This window comes from Mustela nigripes, chromosome 14 (assembly GCF_022355385.1).
Source record: "Mustela nigripes isolate SB6536 chromosome 14, MUSNIG.SB6536, whole genome shotgun sequence".
NCBI lineage: Eukaryota > Metazoa > Chordata > Mammalia > Carnivora > Mustelidae > Mustela > Mustela nigripes.
Window position 1 is genome coordinate 73,572,440 of NC_081570.1, and position 20,698 is coordinate 73,593,137.

Consider the following 20,698-nt stretch of genomic DNA (forward strand, 5'->3'; position numbering starts at 1 on the left):
GAGTAATTAGGCTTCAATGTCTTCAGGAGTGGTTTTTTTTTTTTCTTTGTTAAAAAATGCCTCTTTCCAGATGTAGAACTGAAGTATCTGTTGCTTCTGATGTTGCTGTCAGAGGCCAATTGGGAAGCAAAGTATCAAACACAATGGCTCCTTTGAATTCCCTTGCAAGAAACCGAACATTCCCAGCCTCAAGATTCCGGTCCTTCTTGCCTTAGTGTGTGGAAAAAAGCAAATCCCCTCCAACTTGAAGAAAGAGTCTTCCTCCTCCCCACCCTTGACCTGACCTCTGAACCCAACCAGGTTCTGCTATTTCTTAGGACATGGTTTGGTTTAGAAGCGTGGCATTTGAACGTAAAAGAGAGGGAGATAAGAAGAATTTGAGCCTGTTTTCACAATTCCAGTTGGGATGTTGGAGAAAATTTCTGTGGCATTTAAATTGCCAGTTACTTTATTAGATTTTCATTTCTAAAGCAGAACTAAATAAGTGCAGTCAGTCAATGACTCTGGCCAAAATAATGTGCGTGATTAGGCTCATTAAGAGTCTTTCTTCCCTTGAAAAGTTTTAAATTCTGGCCTTGAGTGGAAACACCGTGGAGAATCAAGTGTAGCAAAGTTTCTCATTTCAGGATCAAATGCTCTCAAGCATTTTTTGTGAGTAAGGAATCAAAAATTTGGGACTAAAAAGATAATAAAGTGCTGAGTCACTGTTGTTCATCTTTTGAATGCTGGGTTTCCTTAAAAAAAAAAAAAAAAAAAGTGAGTCAGAGAGAGAGAAAAGAAAAAAACAAGGGAGGGAAGAGAGAGAGAGAAGTGGTACGATTTCCATTGTTTTAGGCCATATAGTTTTGAAAGCAATCCTGTTGCTATCATTGCTATCAGTACCTGACAACAGAGCTAAACAGAACACAAATAAGAAGTGTCTTCTGGGGGCGCCTGGGTGGCTCAGTGGTTTGGGCTGCTGCCTTCGGCTCGGGTCATGATCCCAGGGTCCTGGGATGGAGCCCCGCGTCGGGCTCTCTGCTCCGCAGGAAGCCTGCTTCCCTCTCTCTCTCTCTCTCTCTCTCTCTGCCTGCCTCTCTGCCTACTTGTGATCTCTGTCTGTCAAATAAATAAATAAAATCTTTAAGAAAAAAAAAAAAGTGTCTTCTGTGCTTCCTTCTCTCCTCCCTGCCCTGACCCTCTTTAGAATATAATTTAACTTAGAACATGTGTAGATTAAATCAGGGAAAATGTGGATGGGGATAGTAGGTTCAAATTTTTCTTGTGGGTTTTTTGTTTACTTATTTGTTTTCCTACTGGCTGTTTTGGGGTTAGGGCGAAGGGGTTTTGCATTTTCAAGATGGAATTGCTCTCTGGGCCTTCTTTTATTATCTTTGAAATTAGATTCTTCTCAATTATTCAGGAGCAGATTATCTAGTTTGCAGACTATCTGGGTATTTTGTTTCTTCCCTTTCCTTCTCCTTGTTGCCAGTGTTTTGACAATTTCCTCATGCTGCTGACATCCACAAAATTGACCATAAAAGGAGAAAGGAAACATCCAATCAGCTTTGTTTGCTAATTGCTATGTTACAATTTGTTCAGAAAGAAACCAAAATATAGACCAAACTGGAGTTTGAAGATTATCTGTGAATCGGATCTTTCCATACTTTCTCTAAGCCTCATTTGTACAGATAATCGAGGGTTGGCAGAACTTCAGAGAAGTATCTCTTAGGCGAGATCAAACACTTCTCAAAACCCAGCTCTCTCTGAAATGGCAAATTTTTTCATTCCCATGGGAAAGTCATTGCTCAGAGAAGCAAATAGAGAGAGGTGCTGAGAGAGAGGGAGAGACTTCTCTGGTCTGATCTACCTATGATGGAACAGGCTCAGTAGAGACTGGCTAGGTTGGTGATTTGCTCTGGGCCCAGACTTATGTGTAAATATGTGTGTGTGTGAGCGCATGCGCATGCTTGTGTAATACCTAAATCCGCCTCGAGGCAAGATGCCAGGGGAGAGATATGGAGGTCAATGCCTGTGAGCCACATGTTTTTTCTTGATAATGAGGGCTCTCTCCAACCCCTGGCCCCTCACTCTCCACTCTTTTGGGTTCAGGGGGCTGCTCTTCTAACTCTGACCACCCAGTGGTGTGAAACTAATGATTAACCCTTTGCCACCGGTGCTGGAGAATTTGCTCCACTAATTGGTAATGCAAAACCCATTAGTGATTGGTGTGGGGATACTCCGAGTACAGATGTCAGAAGGTTAATGAAAAATTGAGTATTGTATTTTGCTGGGGGATTAAAATTTTTCGGGTGGGTGATGTCTTTTTCTCCTTTCTGCCAGCAGCAGAGGTTGAGCATAAGACTACTGGCCTCCATGGGCTGGCCTGCTTGGTACAAGTCTGGTTGGATTTTATCTGGAAGATCAGAAAATCTTTGTCATTGTATCCAAACAAACACCATCTAGCAGTATCCTTCACAGTTCAGAAATGGAGATGACCCCCAAGAGCCACATTAAGAAGTAAATTTAATTGCCCAATAATTGTAAGAGTTTTGCCTACAAATATATTTGTTAGTTGAAAAAAATACACTTTTTTTTTTTTTTTTTTTTGCCGTATTTGGGCTTCTGGAAATGGATACGAGGGAAATCTATTGTAGAACTTTATTTGGACTGGAGGACCCATTTGTGCAAGTACATTCCTCATTAATAGGTCTTTGTTCTTTCTGTAACCCTCAGCCAGGTATTTTGAGAGGCGGAACTCATTTTCTTCTAAGTCATATCAGCATAGTAATCACTTTTGGCTGTAAACCAGCTGCCATTTGCATGTTTAATAAAAATATAACACCAATACCATATTCAAAACTATTTTTCCTTTTAGTCTAAGTCTTCAAAATAATCTGCTTCCCTATATCTACCATAAATGCTGTTTACCCTGGATTGAAGTCTTTAAAATAGGGAGAAATGCTAAAACAGTTTGATTACTCTTTCTTTCCACTATCAGTCACCAAGCATCTCTCTTAATTATGGTGTAAGGACATTTACATAACCAAGGGGAGTGTCCTATAACTACATTTCTATTATGCTTGGCACTTGTGTGAAAGGATATTATATTCATGTGCATTAGAGATTGCTTATAAAAGATCAAGACAATAATAGCCGATCAGACAATAAAGGTCTCTTTTCTCCTCCCAGACAGGCTGTCTCTGACAGAAGAATACAGTTCATCAAAAGTGTCTGCAGGTTGTCAAACTCAGGGAGGTTTGGGGACCCTCTGAGGCTGTCATGGTCAACAAGATTTTCTGTCGGGCTTTGCCATCACTCACCCTGAGGAAATAATCACTCACTACATTCTGCATGTTCTCATGATAGAGCTCTCCATTTGAGAGAAAAGAGCCATTTTATCAAAGGACAATATAGCCCTTCTCTGGGTCCACGTAGTTTCCATTATCAGACCATAATAAATCATATTTATGTTCTCCGTTAATAAGACTGATTACAATGCAGGTTTCAGACGTGGGAAAAGCAAAGCAGGTGAAAAGACGTTTTAATGAAAATATGATAAGAAAACAGCTTCTTGTGAACATTTCGTGCTATTATTTGTAATGATTACAGACAATTTTTGATGCATCTTCTTTAGCAGTGGTTTAAGCTGCATAAATTGGCTCACTGGTAGATAAGTAAAAATGATAAGAAAAAAATCATGAAATTGTCTTATGTTGTCTAGAATCATTATGTACATAACAAGTGCAAAATGGGTCTAATGTATGTGCCGGGGATGGAGGGAAAACAGATTTCTCAGGAAAACATGGTTTGGTATTATTCAAAATGATTTAGAAATTTTCTCATTTCTCTTTCTTATTAAAAGTCCATGTTCCCTGAAATTTGGGGATGCCAGGCATTGATTTTATCTTCGTAAATGAATCAGCAACTCTACCTCTCTTATTCAATCTCAAAGTTGTTTTTGCTTTTCTTCCCCCTGCCTCCCTTGGAGCTCAGTACAAAGAGACAAAGAGATATATATTTCCTCCTCAATGTTTGTGTACAACTGCCATTAGTGCTAATGGGAGTTAAGTGCCTACTTGGGAGGCGAACAGGCCCCAAAGTTTAATATTGAAGGGTACCTTATTAAAAAGGTCTGGACATTTTTAGCTTCAGTGAGTTCAATTACATTAAAGTACCAACTTTCTAAATTAGCACACACAAAAAAAAAAAAAGAAAAAAAATCAGAGAAAGTAGTGAAATAGCTTTAGCCTTTAACTGTGTAACGCAGAAGAGCAGCTCACGGCCAAGGACTTGGGGGTGCGGTCTGTCTTGCTCATTCAGACGAACTCCTGAATTCGATCGTGTAACAAATAACAATTCCACGTGAGCACCCATAATGCTTAGAGCACTTCTTTCAACTGTCCATTTGCAGCTCTGATGAGGCTTTTCTTAGCCTTGGCTTTTAGGTTTCTGAAAGACAATGAGACTTCTCGCATCCCATGTTATTCTGGAGAGTGGTATTCTGCAATGTGGACTTAACACAATTTAGCATAGATTTAGCAGGTGGTTGGGACATTTTCTTTATTTGGGGGGAGGGGGGATGGGCAGGCCTCACTTTGTGCACTTATGAGAGGATCTTTTAAAATTTGCTCATAGAATCGCCATTGCCATGCACTGAAAAAGCAAATATTCCCCATAATGAAGTTATCGTGGCTAGACGGCTGGGGAAGGCACAATACTGATGACACTGCAAACACTTTTCACCAAAAGCAAATTCAACATCAGCCAGAGTCTCTGTTTTACTCAGAGATTCCTGGATTGTATTTTTTTCTGAGCCAGTTGGCACTAGTGGTTAGATATTGGAAGAGTTGGTAATGTCGGTGAAGTCTGACAAATTAGCTTCACAAGTCAAAAGAAAAATTCATATGGAAAATACATGATTTTAATTGATAAGGGTAGACATGTACTTATGGATATATGTGGGTGCCTATGCAGGGGTCCCATGGTTTTCTGCAATACTGCTCTATTTCCTGAAATTAAAAACCTCTTGAGATTCAGTCCCCTCCCCCTAGATCATTGCTTTCTTTGTTGGCAATTTCTCTTTGTTCTATTCTAACTTGAATGGAGGAGGGGAGAGTGATTGGCCCCATGTCAGTCACATTGTCTGACTTACACAGAAATAACTGCCAAGACTTTTGCTGCATCTTCCTTTGATGTTAGCCCTCCCTCCATTTTTCTTTTTACAGGTTGACCAAAAAATATTGCCTGCAAGAGAATTCTGTAATGCCACCATATATCTAATATCTATGAGGCGTTTTGTTTTAGCGTTACTGGACTTAACCACAAAAGACACTTGACATTGATAAAGAATCTGTCAAGTCCACCCTGATCAGTGCACTGAAATCGCTCATGACAGGGAAGACACCGAGCCCCTAAAGCAGTGGTAGCTTAGGAGAAAAATGATTAGGAGCCTCATCGTTGTGAAGCCATTTCATGTTGGACCATAGACAGAGCCAAATGTGTTTTTACTTGTCACACTCCATTAGCATGTGTGAAATAGTTGGGGAAATGACCATTTGATTAGACACAAGGAAACCTGGATTCTCCATTATTGGAACTTGTTACTACTGAATAATATCTATGCAAGAGGGATTGGTTTAGATTTTGTTAATTTCTCATATGATGGAAAATAAGTGACATTCATGGATAGAACCAACATAGTTCAGTCACAGGCAGTGCCTCTAAATCTCCCCCAATTTTCAACATTTTTTAAAAAGTCTTGGTAAAATCCATAGTTTTATTGGCAAGAGCTCTCATGGATGTTTGACTCCTAAAATCTCCTCCCTAATCTTTCTATTGAAACCAGTAGATTACATTTTCCCAGGGCCCAAGCAATCTTTCTGTGGCTAAGAAAAAACAAAACAAAACAAAAACAGAGGACCAGCTCGAGATGAAGACTCATGTCTGGTATAGTTCTTATAGTTTATATTCAATTTTTTTAAAAGAGAGAATGTCATTGGAAAGATGACTTTTAAGGAGGAGAAGGTAAGAAAGGCTCAGATACAAAGGAAATTCCCAGCAGTGCTTAAAACACCATGACCACATCACTGTAAGGAAAAGAGAGAGTAGCCACGATTTTCCTCTTGGGGGTAATCTGTTGAAAACCCACAAAGAATGAAAGAAAATCTACTGTGGGAAAGAATGATAGCTTTCTTGAATGTTGCCTGTACAACCATCTATGAGTGTTAAAGTCCTTTAGAATAAAATCTTGTCCCACATGTAACTGGGGAATTATTAAATATTGACTATTAAATCTTTTAGTTAGTTTCATGCTGTGTTTATTTCTCCAGAATGATGAATATGCAGATTTAAAATCAAATGCCTTTGTTCCCAAGAAAATGATAAAACCAAGTCCTTGCCAAAGTCTAGCATTTACAGGTGGGTTCTCTGAAGGGGTGACTCACCCCAGCTGGTGGCTGCCAGTGTTAAGTAAAACTTTGTCACCTCCCACCTCCATGGAGAGGGACCATTTGGATTGGGAAATGGCAGGGACTTTGATGATGGTCCCTGGGCACTTGTGCAAAACTTTGGCCTGATTTAGTCATTGTAGATAACTTTGCCCAGCCCCCAATTCAAGCAGAGGCAGCAAATAGACATTATTTCCAATAGTTGGAAAGGACCAGGGCAAACTGAAGAGCAAGGCAAAGAGGTATATGCCCCTGGACAGACCAGCAAGGTAGGCAGTACTTAGAGCAAAACACCCACCTTTGTCATTTTTCTTGCACTCACTCAGCTTGTCAGGCCACCAAAGCTTCATAGTTGGTCCAAGAATTCAGTTCAGTCCTCCCTTGTGGCCACACAGAATGTTTGCAGTATTGAAGGCGGGCCCAGGACTAATTTTGAAAAGCAAATCTGGGAAACAGCTTAATTTCATTTCCCTTGAGATTTTTCTGGGACAAAGTTAGAAGTTGTGACAAATTGAACAAAATAGCAGTTAGAGGCAGAGGCTACTTTGAACAAAAGTCGCCTACATTATCCCTTTCCTTGGTCCCAACATTCTATACTGTGAAGGAAACTTAGTGGATTTTCAGTAAGTGGTGGTAGTTTTTCATGCTACACTGCCATGTTTTGCAACCCCTGTGATGTTGGTATGAACTGTGTAATCTTTCTTTAGAGTGCCCTCTTGAAAACCCAGAGGAAAGACATACATAGAAAAAAATGAAAGATGTACACAGTGACCTGTGGTTCTCAATTTCACAAGTGTTTACTGAACACCTACTATGTGTCAGGTACCGTGACTCTCAGACCGGTGCTCTTCCTACCACCCGATGTACTCTTCCTTGATACAACTGAATGAGTGAGGGGCCCAAAGTCCTTGCTTCTGATCTCAGAGGTCTCAAGTCAAAAATAGCCATTTTCACAGAAACTCTAAAATACGAATGCAAGTGAAACATGTGCTTACCTTCTCTAGAGGAGTCAGTAGACCATGATGTATGTAAGAACACAGGCTTTGAAGTTCTGGTCTAACCATGGCTCCTTTGCTTTCCAGTTAGTTTGTCCTTAGGCAAGCTACTTATCTCTCGAAGTCTCTGTTTCTTCCTCTATAAAATGGGTATAAAAATATGACTTATTTTTCTTCTCATTGTTGAGAGGATTAAATACATGTGAACAGTTGGAGCCGCCAAAGCCAGATGAAGAGCTGGGCCATCGAGGCAGCTGCCTGTGGGGAGGGGCGATGTGGGTCAGTGCTTAAGGGACACCAGATACTTCTGGAATAAATGGTAAATGTGGTACCAGTAACTCTGCTTTCTGGACATTATCCTGATGTATTCGACTAGCTGAAATTGACCCTATCCTGCCAGGAGAGACAGTATCCTTCAGAGGAAAAAACAAACAAACAAATAAACAAACCTCTTTTCAGTGTTGCTGGGTTTCAGGCTACTGTCACCCACCCTGAGACCGAAAATCAGCCAAATACTGCCTGGCCTATGGCTGTCTTCTGGAGAATTATGCTATTATCTAAATCAGAATCCTGACACCAGCCTTTCCAAGCAGTTGTTTGATTTAGGGAATCTTAAGAGAATATGAAAACAAAAACACGGGAAACATTCTGTCAACATGAAAGTCAGACAAATTAGATTTTTAAGCAAAATTTGAACAAGATTTCATAACTCTATCAATATAAGTTATCTCTGTGCTTTGAAAGAAACAGTACTTGGTTATAAGGCTAAAAGAAGTAAAATGGGAAGCAATTCTAATCAAGTTAAAATGTTTCAGTGTATGAGATAATTCTCTCGTTTTTAACATCAAGAAAAACATACATGAATTATATTAGTAGCAAATCATGTTTTCCCATTCTCAGTAAATGATGATCGGTCAATGGGATATTGGCTTGTAGGGACACCAAGCGAGTCTCCTTGGGCTCCCCACGTCCTGCCTGGTCCTGAGCTCGGTGCGTAGCACAGTCACTCTCGCGGTGGCTTTGCAGTTAGGTGACCCTACGTTGAAGCATCTGATTGTGCATTCCAGGGCCAGGGTTGAATCAGTGACTTCAGGCCTTCAGTTTGTGGCAGGAAGGCAAGGGAAGACACTGAGCTATTAGAAGGGCAGTTCTTGGCACTCGTGGGCTGCTCTGGCCCCTGTAACTCCCCCTTTCCTATACTCCCTTCTCCTTTGTGATCCTTCCTTCTCTTCTCCTGGCCCTCTTCTTGTCCAGGCTCCTTGGCCCCTCATGTTCCATCCTCCGTGCGCCCTCCCATCCGTGCTTGCTCACTTCTCCCTCCCCCTGCCCCTCTCATCTGTCCCTCCTTCAGTCCCCATGAGGTGCTCCTCAATACACTGCTATAGAACAATTCGCGGGAATGCTCTCTCTTCTCTGAATTTCCCACATGTGGACTCTTGGCTATGGTTTTAGCTGGCTGTTCCATGCAGAACAGTGGCCAGGGAGGCGGGTCAGGAGAAGGGGTTCCACATTCATTTTTGCCTCCATCAGCCAGATCTTGGCATGGTTGTGATGATTAAATGCATTTAATAAGTAGATGTCCTGGACATCAGAATCTCCAGGAGAAAAACAAGGGACCTGGGATACACCCATACGTGTTCACACGCTTTTAAAGATGTAAAAACCTTCTTTACAAACATGATTCTACGTGAGATCCAATAGGTAGAACTCAGGAAGCAGGTGATACTCTAGAAACAGGGGAGCAGGAACTCAGCCTCTTAAGGCTCGTTGTGCCCCACTGCTCCAGCCCCTCCCCTGCTCTCAGGGGCTTCGCAGATCCACTTCTTCTAAGGTAACTCCAATAGCAGCAGGATCCTTGAGGGCAGGTGCTGAACCTTTTCTTTTCCAGTCCCTAGTCCTGCCCCATCCCCTCAGTGCTTCCTTAGCAAAATGCTAGTTAGGGGTAAACAATTCATATCTATTTACTCCAGCCAGCTTCCTGGAGACGAGCAAACAATTAGAACAGTATTACTGTGTGCTCGTAATTACAGAGATTCCATCTATCTGAGGTGACCCTTCAAGAGACCCTCTCTCCTCACTCTGCCCTGGGTCTAGTTTATGGGTCTGGGTGTGAACACTGACCCAAGCCAGGCCAAGCAGAATCTTCCTTTGGGGTTTTCCAAATTGGAGTCAAGAGACGATTGTTGGGCCCCTTTCTGGGGAAAGCAGCCCCTGGATGCTGAAGCCAGGAGCTCTTGGAGCTGTGGTCTCCAGCACGTAAAGGCAGCCAGTCTGTGGAAGAAAGTGAAGCCTCTCCCAGAGAGAAGTAGAACCATGGGGTGGTCAAGCTCCAATTTCAGGTTTTTCCGGGGCCCTTGACCTTATTCCTGATTACAGTCCCGTGTATTTCTAATTCTCTGTTAAGCCCAACTGAGTTGGACTCAACTTCTGCTCCTTTCAACAAAGAGAGTCCAAACTAATACATAGACCCTCTCCTTTATCTTGTTTTCATCTGATATCATATTAAGTTTATTTTTCATAATATTAATACTGAGGAGATCCCACACTTTATCCTTCTGTCCTCTCTTGAAACCCAGAGCTCAGTCTGATCATTACCCAGGCCCAGAGGGCCATGTTCATAGGGACACCCTCTATCTAGAGTAGTTGTGGGTGACTGCTTTCGTAAGACTGGTAAGGATCCCTCCTTTGTGTTATCATGACATCCTCTAGTAAATGGCCACTTAAGATACTTATGAACTACATGGTAATCATGTTTCCTCTCCTAAGCTCTAAATTTCTTGAGGAAGGAACACTGATCATTTCTTGATTCCCAATGTCCCAATGCTTGGGACATTATAGGTACTCAATTTTATTTTTACTTTTTGTTTATTGTAAAATGTCTTGTCAGATGATGTAATTTGGGGGATCTCTCTCTTCTTCATTGAGGGGTTCATACTTTCAGTCATGGATGCTAGAAAGTCTCTTTTCCATCAGTGAGAACAGCACCACATCCAATGTGTAGAGGGGAAATTATTTGAAAGTCTCCCTTACTCTTGAAATGTCTTTGATTCCTGATGATGGTTTTCCTCCAAAGGGCAGGTATAAAGTACCCTTGAGGTACCCAACTCAGCTTATTATAGGAGAGAGTGAATAAGTATCTCTAGCAATCTAGGAAACATTTTGAGTGTGGAGGGTTCAAGATAAAAACCAAAGCAACTGGACTCCAAAGGTGGAGCCCTGAAAGGGAAGAAGAATGGGGTTCTGAACCCCTGAGATAGTAGACACTGAAATCAAGACCAGCTCAGCGCCTCTGAGGCTAATGAGTGGCGAAGAATGTGGCTGGAAAGAGCTGGGCATGGGTCGCTGCAGATGTGGGGGATTCTTGATGCGGTCAGAACTGAGGAAATGGCACTGTCCTCCTTTGGAGAAACCCGGCAGACCTGTTCAGAGATCTGGATCTGTGAGGCAGTGTTCCCTAGGGAATCAGTACCATCTGCCAGACCCCGCAGGACTGTCACTGGGTTGCTAGGAGAAGCGGGGTGGGGGTAAGGGGAGGTGGTAGCCTGAGCAGCCTCCCGTATTCTGGTGGGGCTGTGTGGGAATCCAGGCATCCTGGATGGCTGGTCAGGGAGCAAGGAGGTGTGAGAGACACCAGAACAGCCTGTTAACAGCAAGCCTCCAGAAATTAATCAGAAAAAATAAAAGTACTGACCGTGACCAGATTTTATATACCGATTTTGAAAGACAGACAATACTGCCTACATGTTGAATAAATAAATGTGATGTTTGGGTCAGTTCTGTTGGGCTGTGTCACAAGTTTCGGTATGTCAAAAGGTCCCTACTGGATGATTACAACAGAGAATGCCAGATGTTTCTATGGGTTTCCCTTCTCACAACAGTCCTGTTAAGATAACAGGGCAGTTAGCACTATCTCCATTTTCAAGGTGAGGAAACCATTGCTCAGAGAGATGGAGTGACTTGCCATTGTTATAAGGATCGTTAATGGCAGAGCTCTTCCCACTATGCCAAGGTATCTCCTTCACCGGGGTAGAAAAGTGGAGTGAGCACTTGGCCTTTTGCCAGGCCCTTGGTCTGGTTTCTGGTTCTAGCACTTCCACCAGCTGGCTGGATAATAGTAGGCCAGCCTTCTTTGGTAGTTTCTTTCCCTCGATTTGGGGGATAACCCATGGCCTCAAAAGCCCTTTCTAGTGTGAACATCTCTTGGATTTGGGGGTATAAGAAGAGATGGCCCATGTATGGGGTTGGGGAAAAAACTACTAGTTAACCTCCAATGTCTAGTTCATTTTTTAAAAAAAACAAGCTTCCATTTTTAAAATTTTCTCTTTTTTTGAGAGAGAAAGAATGAATCTCAAGCAGGCTCCATGCTCAATGTAGAGCCCAATGCAGGGCTTGATTTCAGGACCCTGAGATCATGACCAGAGCCAAAATCAAGTCGGATACTTAACTGACTGAGCCCTGCTGTCATCCCAAATAAACTTCCATTTTAGAACAGTTTTTGACTTACAGAACTTGGCAAAGATAGTAGAGTTTCCATATATCCCATGTCTACTTTCCTCTATTACTACATCTTATTTTAATATTGTGTATTTTCACAGTTCACAAACCAATATTGATGCATTATTATTGACTTAAGTTCATATTTTTCAGATTTCCTCAGTTTCTTTACAAATGTCTTTTTCTTTTTTTTTTTTTTTAAGATTTTATTTATTTATTTGACAGAGAGAGAGATTACAAGTAGGCAGAGAGGCAGGCAGAGAGAGAGAGGAGGAAGCAGGCTCCCTGCTGAGCGGAGAGCCCGACGCGGGACTCGATCCCAGGACCTTGAGATCATGACCTGAGCCGAAGGCAGCGGCTTAACCCACTGAGCCACCCAGGCACCCCGCAAATGTCTTTTTCTTTTTAATTTTTTTTGATTCCAGGATCCCATCCAGGGTCTTACGTTATACTTCTTAGTCATGTATCTTTTGATTCTTCTTGGTATGACAGTTTCTGAGATTTTCCTTGTTTTTGATGACCTTGACAGTTTTAGCAGTACCGGTCAGGTATTCTGTAGACTGTCCCTCAGTTGTGATTTGTCTGATATTTTTCTCATGATTGGATTGAAGGATGTATGCTTTTGGGAAGACCACAGAGGTAAAGTGCCATTCTTAGCACGTCACATCAAGGGTAGATACTATCAACATGACTGATCACTATTGATGTTAACCTTGATTACCTGACTTGAGGTAATATTTGTTAGGTTTATTCACTGTAGAGTCACTCACTGCCCCCCTTCTTTTTCCATATTGTAATCTTTGGAAGAAATTCACTTTTTTTTTTTAAGTTTTTATTTGTTTGTTTGTCAGAGAGAGAGTGTGAGAAAGAGCGCAAGGGCACACAAGCAGGGGGAATAGCAGGCAGAGGGAGAAGCAGACTCCCCACTGAGCAAGGAGTTTGATGCAGTATGCAATCCCAGTACCCTGGGATCATGACCTGAGTGGAAGGCAGACACTTAACAGACTGAACCATCCAGAAGCCCCAGAAATTCACTTTTAAGTGCAGCTCACATTACTCCACTGGAAAGTAGAATTATGCTTGACCTCCTTAAGAGTGGAGTACCAGATTTCCTTATTCTCTCCTATTTATTTAGTCATGCATTTATTTATATTAGTATGGACAGATGGATTTTTTTAACTTTGTGTTATAATTTAATGCCACTTTATTTTGTCATTCCCCTTCTTTTATGGTAGTAAACTAAGTGTTTAGCTTCATAAATGGCTATCATGAGAAGACTACATTTCCCAAAGAGCCTTGCAGTGAGATGTGACCATATGATTAAATTCTAGCCAACGGTATGTGAGCAGAAGTGACAGGTACCACTTGTTTGTTTGTTTGTTTGTTTTTAGGAGTTTATTTATTTATGACAGAGAGAGATAATGAGAGAGGGAACACAAGCACAGGGGAGCTGGAGAGGGAGAAACAGGCTCCCCGCTGAGCAGGGAGCTCTATGTGAGACTCCACCCCAGAATGCTGGGATCATGACCTGAACTGAAGGCAGAGGCTTAATGACTGAGCCACCCAGGCGCCTTACTTGTTTCTTTTTTTTAACGCATTTGCTGAAATGTGGCATTAAATGTGGCATTAAAATGTGGCTAGAGTAGCCATCTTGGACAAGAAGATGACCTTGGGAATGGAGACCACAGATGATAGTGCAATAAGATAAGAGCCTTGTCCCTGACACTGTGGAGTCCATAAAAACCCTGGACTTGGGGCGCCTGGGTGGCTCAGTGGGTTAAAGCCTCTGCCTTCGGCTCAGGTCATGATCCCAGGATCCTGGGATCAAGCCCCACATGGGCCTCTCTGCTCAGCGGGGAGCCTGCTTCCTCCTCTCTCTCTGCCTGCCTCTCTGCCTACTTGTAATCTCTGTCTGTCAAATAAATAAATAAAATCTTTAAAACAAAACAAAACAAAACCCTGGACTGACATGCCTGCCTATATGTTACCTGAAATATAGAAAAAATTTCCTTCTTGTTTAAGGCTTATAATTTTGAGTTTTCTGTTACTCCCAGAACTTCATCCTAACTGATACAGTGTTGCATGGGTGTGTGTGTGTGTGTGTGTGTGTTGTTGTTGTTGTTGTTTTAAGTTTTTTTTTTCTTTTTTTTTTTTAAGAGGGGAGATGAAGGTAGAGGGAGAGAGAGAATCTCAAGCAGGCTTCATACCCCAGAGCAGAGCCCGACTCAGGTCTCAATCTCACAGCCCTGAGATCATGACATGAGCCAAATCAAGACTTGAATGGTTAGCCGACTGAGCCACCCAAGCACCTCAGATGTGTGTATTCTTATAAGTGTGTGTATATCAGGAAAGGATGGCTCTAGGAAATAAAAACTGACTTTTAAAAAATATACCAGGGATGCTTTTGGCTCAGGTCAGGATCCCAGGATCCTGGCATTGAGCTCCACATCAGGTTCCCTGCTCAGCTGGGAGCCTGCTTCTCCTTCTCCCTTGGCTGCTCCCCCTGCTTGTGCTCTCTCTCGCTCTCTGTTAAATAAATAAATAAATAAATAAATAAATAAATAAATAAATAAAATCTTTAGGATTTTAGGGAAAAAAATACACCAGAATGTTCTAATTAGTTTTTCAGAGAAGAGTAATTTTGTTGTATTATTATTTTTAGTAAAGATACAGCTATCGGTAGTAGGGTGTTGTCTGGTTCTCTGACTTCCTTTATTTTGGGAAACTCACCAAGATTTGTTTTTGAGTCACAAATATAAGGCAAGTTCCACCCTAATGGAACTTGGAGTAAACTGCGAGGGCACCCCAAATCTCCACATATGATGCAGAGTGTGCTATTTAGTAACTTAGACTGGGTGAGTCTTTTGCTGCTATGTTCTTGAGGGGGGAAAAAAGGGAAAGATTTTCTGTAAAAGATTTAGTTAGGGAATTATGCTGGTGTTCCCTGAAATGGGTTTAAAATGGAAAGACTTACACTTTGAGAAATGGACTATGGATTATTGCTCTGTCCTGTCTGGCTATGGAATTTTCTCCTAGCTACAGGTTGGGGGAGTGAGGGGAACAGACTATTTGGATGGAATTGGAGAAGGGTGGATGGGCTACAGGGGCGTAAGTGGAGTTCACAACTTGGGACATGGGGAAGAATTTGGGCAGGATTAACTTTGAGAATGAGGACCAAGGATTTAGGGAGGGGAGAGTGACACAGCCATGAAGTAACATGAAGTTTGGAAGGTGACTTTGAGGTTGCACAAGGCAAAGCCAAGGAATGATGACTGTACATCTCAACTACAAATAAGACATTACCCTTAGGACGTGGAGGCCATGTGGCTCCATATCAGAGCAGAGTCACAACCCATGTAACCAAATGAATTTCTGAATAGCCCAATTTCTTCACTCAGCTTTCTCAAAAATCAAGACTAAGACTCAAAGAAGAACACAATTCCTTTTCCTCTCTTACTTGTTTCCATTCCCGTGGCTATTCCAGAAGCTGTTCTCCACAGTTCCTGGAAAAATCTCTTCTTCTCGGACCCTCACTGATTTTTCTCTTCCTCTCCTCCCTCCCCTCATCTATGTCTTCTTTTCGTTAAGTTGACCTAGCCTATCTCGAGCAAGACTTTTGAGGAGGATGCAGGTGAAAAATTAGGATGGAAGTTACAGGGTTCTGTTTTTGTAGGCTGGAGGATGTTACAGCTCTGTTTCCATTCAATTTTATTAAGAAGGTGACAATGTGAGCACCAGGATGCAAGCTTCCTGGAATATAAGCTCCACAAGGCGGGGATTTTTGTCTAGTCACTGCTATATCCCAAGTACTAGAACAGTGTCTGACATAAAGTAGGCAAACAATAAATATTTGTTGAATTAATGAATAAAGGCATCCGGTCAAATACTTGCCTTCCCAGAGTCCTTAGGACTGGCAAATGGCAATTCTGGCCAATGACATAAGTAAAAATTGACTGAAAGTTTCTCAGGGTATTTTTATTTCCCTGGTAAATGTTTTCATATACGACATGGTCCCTCCATCTTTTTTCTTACCTTGAATGAGAAGGCCATGAAGTCACAAGTATGAGAGAAGGTTCATAAAAAGCACAGAGGCATTGATGTCAGCACGCACAAGTTGCAGAGCTCACACACCAGCAGCCTGTCTCCACACTTCTCGTTACATGAGAAAGTGAGCCTTTTTTTTTTTTTAAAGATTTTATTTATTTATTTGACAGATAGAGACCACAAGCAGGCAGAGAGGCAGGCAGAGAGAGAGGAGGAAGCAGGCTCCCTGCCAAGCAGAGAGCCCGATGGGGGGCTTGATCCCAAGACCCTGGGATCATGACCTGAGCCAAAAGCAGAGGCTTTAACCCACTGAGCCACCCAGGTGCCCCAGAAAGTGAGCCTTTTTAATATAAGCTACTGTTAGTCAGCTCTTCTATAACTTGTGACCTGACATAGAACCAATGCAAGAGGGAGAAAGACTGCAGATATTCTCATGACAATAATTTCTATATCAATTTATGTATTTGCTATTCATGGGCCACTTTCTTCTGCCTCATGTGGGACTCTCACAGCACATGTTGACAAGATAGGTGTCATATTTTTTCCCAACTAGGGGACAGGTTTACACACATAGGATTTCTATTGACTTTGGGCCAGGAAGACTTGAATTTGTCCTTAAAGTAGGTGTGTAATGGGCTGGATTGTGTCTCCCCAGCCCCTTCCCCCAAATTTATATGTTGAAGTCTTATAACCATCACTACTTCAGAAAATATGTTAGTAGATAAGATTTTTAAAGAGGTAATTAAGTTAAAATGAAGTCATTAGAGTGGATCCTAACCCAATATGAGTGGTGTCCTTATAAGAAGATGAAATTAGGACACAGACATGTATGGAAGGAAGACCATGTGAAGACACAGGGAGAAGACTGCCTTCTACAATCCCAGGATGGAGGCACCTGAAGAAACCAACCCAGTCGACATGTTCTCTTGGATTTCTAGCCTCCAGAGCTGCTAGAAAATAGTGAATGCCTGTTGTTTAAGTCACTTAGTCCGTGCTGCTATGCTATGGCGATCCTAGCAGACTAATGCAGATGGGTATCAGACTCACCAGTGAGAAGCTGTTGGTTCCAGAGTTCTCTCTCCATGGGATGCTGTAGCCAGGTACTCATGGTAGTCTCTTTTCAGCACTTCATACTTTGTCCTCTGGCCCAGGTTTCTATTTCCTTATCCTGTAGGCTGTAGATTCTCATGCTAGGGACGTAACTCATCCACCTGTGGAGCTTTCTCAAATACAAATATCGAGCCCCCACCCCCCAAAGATGCTGATTCATCAGCCCTGGCAGATGAGGAATCCTTATTTTTCAAAAAATTCCCCCAGCTGATTCTAATGCCCCCGGAGTTGAAAGCTACTCCTCTTAACTCCTGTCTTAAATGATCAGATACCCTCCTCCACCAGGACTGACTGTGCTTTAAGATGGATGGTCAGCATTCCTGTGCAATTTATCCTTAAACAGACTGTTTCCCCTCTTTTAGGACTTTTAGACTTTGGGGGATTTGTATGAACCACTCTTATTACAGGGGTGTCCTAAAAATGTCTAGGGCAGGCGCAGGACAGCCCTGTTTCTGGGGGCCTCTTCTCTCTTACACAGTCCCCCTCTGTTTGTAGTGGCTGATCTTTCTATCCTTCTGGAATTGCCTATACTCCGGATGTGGGAGTCAGAGGTGAGTGTTTTTTGCCAAAGGTCAGAAGTTGAAGAAAGGCAAGTTGGCTGGGAAGGGGGTGAAGCTAGGCAGTGAGGGATTGTCAGGGCTGAGGTCCGTGGGGAGGGGCAAATAACCTGGTTAAGGGGAAGAACAGGAGTCATCAGTGTTGCTGGAAGAGGGATGGACTGTGGGCTTTATAGAAAGAACTACATTTGTCTTGGCATCTCCAGTGCCAGCAAAGAGTTGTGCAAATGAATGAATGAATGCCTGAAGGAACACCGGAATGAGAGGAGTTACCATGATATCTCATATCCTCAGGATAATTCCCCAGCCCCTGGTAATTACTGTACTCTTTTCTTTCTTTATAAATTTAACTATTCTAGGTACCTCATGTGAGTAGTTTCATACGATAGTTCCTTTTAGGTCTGACATATCATTTAGCATAATGTTTTTAAAGTTCATCCATGTTGAGCCTGCATCAAAATTTTATTCCTTTTTAGGGCTGAATAATATTCCATGGTATGTATACATCACATTTATTTATCTATCCATCCATCCATGGATACTTGGGTTGTTTCCACCTTTTGACTCCTGTGAACAGTACGGCAAGGAACATGGTGTATGGATATCTGCCTGAGACTCTGCTTTCAACTCTTTGGGGTATATATCCAGAAGTGGGATTTCTGGGTCATGTGGTAATTCTATGTTTAATTTTTTGAGGAACTATCATTCTGTCTTCCACAGCAGCCACACCATTTTATATTCTCACCAAAAATGTACAAGGGTTCCAAGTTCTCCCCATCCTCATCAACACTTGTTACTTTCTGTTTTTGAATAATGGTCTTTCTAACACTGAAAGAATCTAAAGCAAAGGTTTGTGAATTCCCATAAACCGTATCCATTTCCCCTTTTCTGGTAAGAGCCTTTGGTTTCCTGTAGGGAATCCCGCTCCCATCCTCTTATTTCACGTGGATCACGTGATGTACAGGGTGGTAGGCCTGCAAGGCGCACCTGAGTAAGCAGTATTTCCTCCTCCAGGCCACAGTAACTGGCTCAGAGATCAGCCTGTGGCCAGAAACAGACTGTATCAGAGTCAATCCAGAATGACATCAGAACTGTTGGGAACAAGGTTCTCTCTGATGGGAGCAAAGCTGCTAGAATCTACATGTGGAGCTGTTGGGCCATCTTGTCAGCCCAAAGGGAACCTTCCTAAGAATGAGTTGACACCAAGCCAGAGGAAGCAGAACTGAGCAATAAAGACAGATGGGCCCCTGTCTTCATCTTCTGGAGACCTTGAAGTTATAAGAACCAGTAAAATCTTTCTTTTGCTTGAGCCAGTTTGGAATTGGTTTCTGACACTGGAAATCTGGAGATTCTTGAAATATATAGACTGATACAGAGAGGTTTACATTTTAGAAGGATTTCTTTGATGACTCTGTGAAGGGGAGACCTGAGAAGGTGAATCTGAGGGCAGAGGTCTAGTCAGGAAGCTATGGCAATCGACAAAGAGAAGGCTATGGTAGAAGGTGGGACAGGAGGGGCAGGGGCAGCAGGAAGGACAAGGGATCCAAGACATATGGAGGTAGTGGGACGATCAGAAGTGTGTGACTGATTAGGCTGAGCTCAGGAAGCAGCAGGATTTCAACATTTTGACCCAGGAGACCGGAAATGGACACGCCACTGACTGAGGTGAGCAGCGTGTAGTGAGGTGTGATCTGGTGGAAAGACGAACTATTCTGAACATGTTGAGTTGGAAGTGCCTGTAGAGTGACCAAATAGAGCAGGAGTCTGGGTAAATGAATGAGGTCAGGTGAATGGTCCATGCCGGAGCTGCAGGGCTGGGGGTTGCTTGCCTGGCTTTTAGGGCCAAGGGGGTGGGTGAGGTGGCACAGGGGGAATGCGTAGGGTAGAGGAGCAGAGACTGAGATTGGAACTCTGGGACACTGGTGTTCCAGGACCATTTGAGAGAGCTAGAGCTAGAGCAGGCAGAGAGCTAGGAGAAGGCAAGAGAGCGTTATTAGGAAGAAGTGTTCAGCCATGCCAAAGGGGTCTCCTGGGCCACTGAGCAGGTTCTGTGTTGGTTTGTGAGCAGTTCTTGCTGCTGTGCCTGGCTTTGAGGAGGCAATGCGGTGCCATGAAAACTGTGAGGGCTTTGAAATCGGATCCCACCTCTGCCCCATAAGGCAGGTATGATGTTGGACAAGTGTCTCAACCTCTCTGAACCTCGGTCTCCAAACCTATAGAACACAGAACCCATGCACACAGGGCTGTTGTAAAGCCCTATGAAGTGCTGAATATGGATACTGATAAAGCCCTAAATCCAGAGCCAAGCGCATCCCAGGTATTTAGTGCCTTTCAGCCTCTTACCTTCTTTCTCGTTTCTGCCGAATCAGTGCTGTCCCCTGATCCCACACCTGTCTACTCCTTCCAGTCCAACACTAGGCAGGGCCAGTCTCAGTGCATGAGGAGCTTGACATGCATGAGCAGATTAAGGGTGGTATGAGGTATGAGGGGTCAGCGACCAAAAGAGGACCCAAGGAAGAGATAAAAGCAGTGGGGATCTTGTTTGAGAATGGGAGGCTCTTCGGAGTCTGTAGGGCTGTGAATGCTGTGATTCCAAAGGGTGAACTAAGAAAAGCAGAGAGACCAGAGAACAAGAGCCAAACAGTGGGCCACAGACATTCCATCGGTATGGAACGTTCTCTAAGGCAGATGGCCGTTCAGGAAGGCAGAACTCTGGTAGGGAAATTGTAGAATCAAAATGAACTACTTACCAGGGCAGGAAGAGGGTGGGTAAAATGGGCAGAGGGAGTCAAAAGTTATGAACTTTCAATTATAAAATAAATTAGTCCTGGGATTGAATGTACAACATGGCAAGGACAGTTAATAAAACTGTGTTGCATATTTGAACATTGCTAAGAAAATAAAGCTTAAAAGTTCTCATCACAAGAAAAAAAATCCTAACTATGTATGGTGACAGACATGACCTATCTTATTGTGGTGATCATTTCACAGTACATACTAATACCAAATTATATTGTACCTGAAACTAATATCATGTATGTCAATTATACCTCAGTTTAAAAAAGAAAAA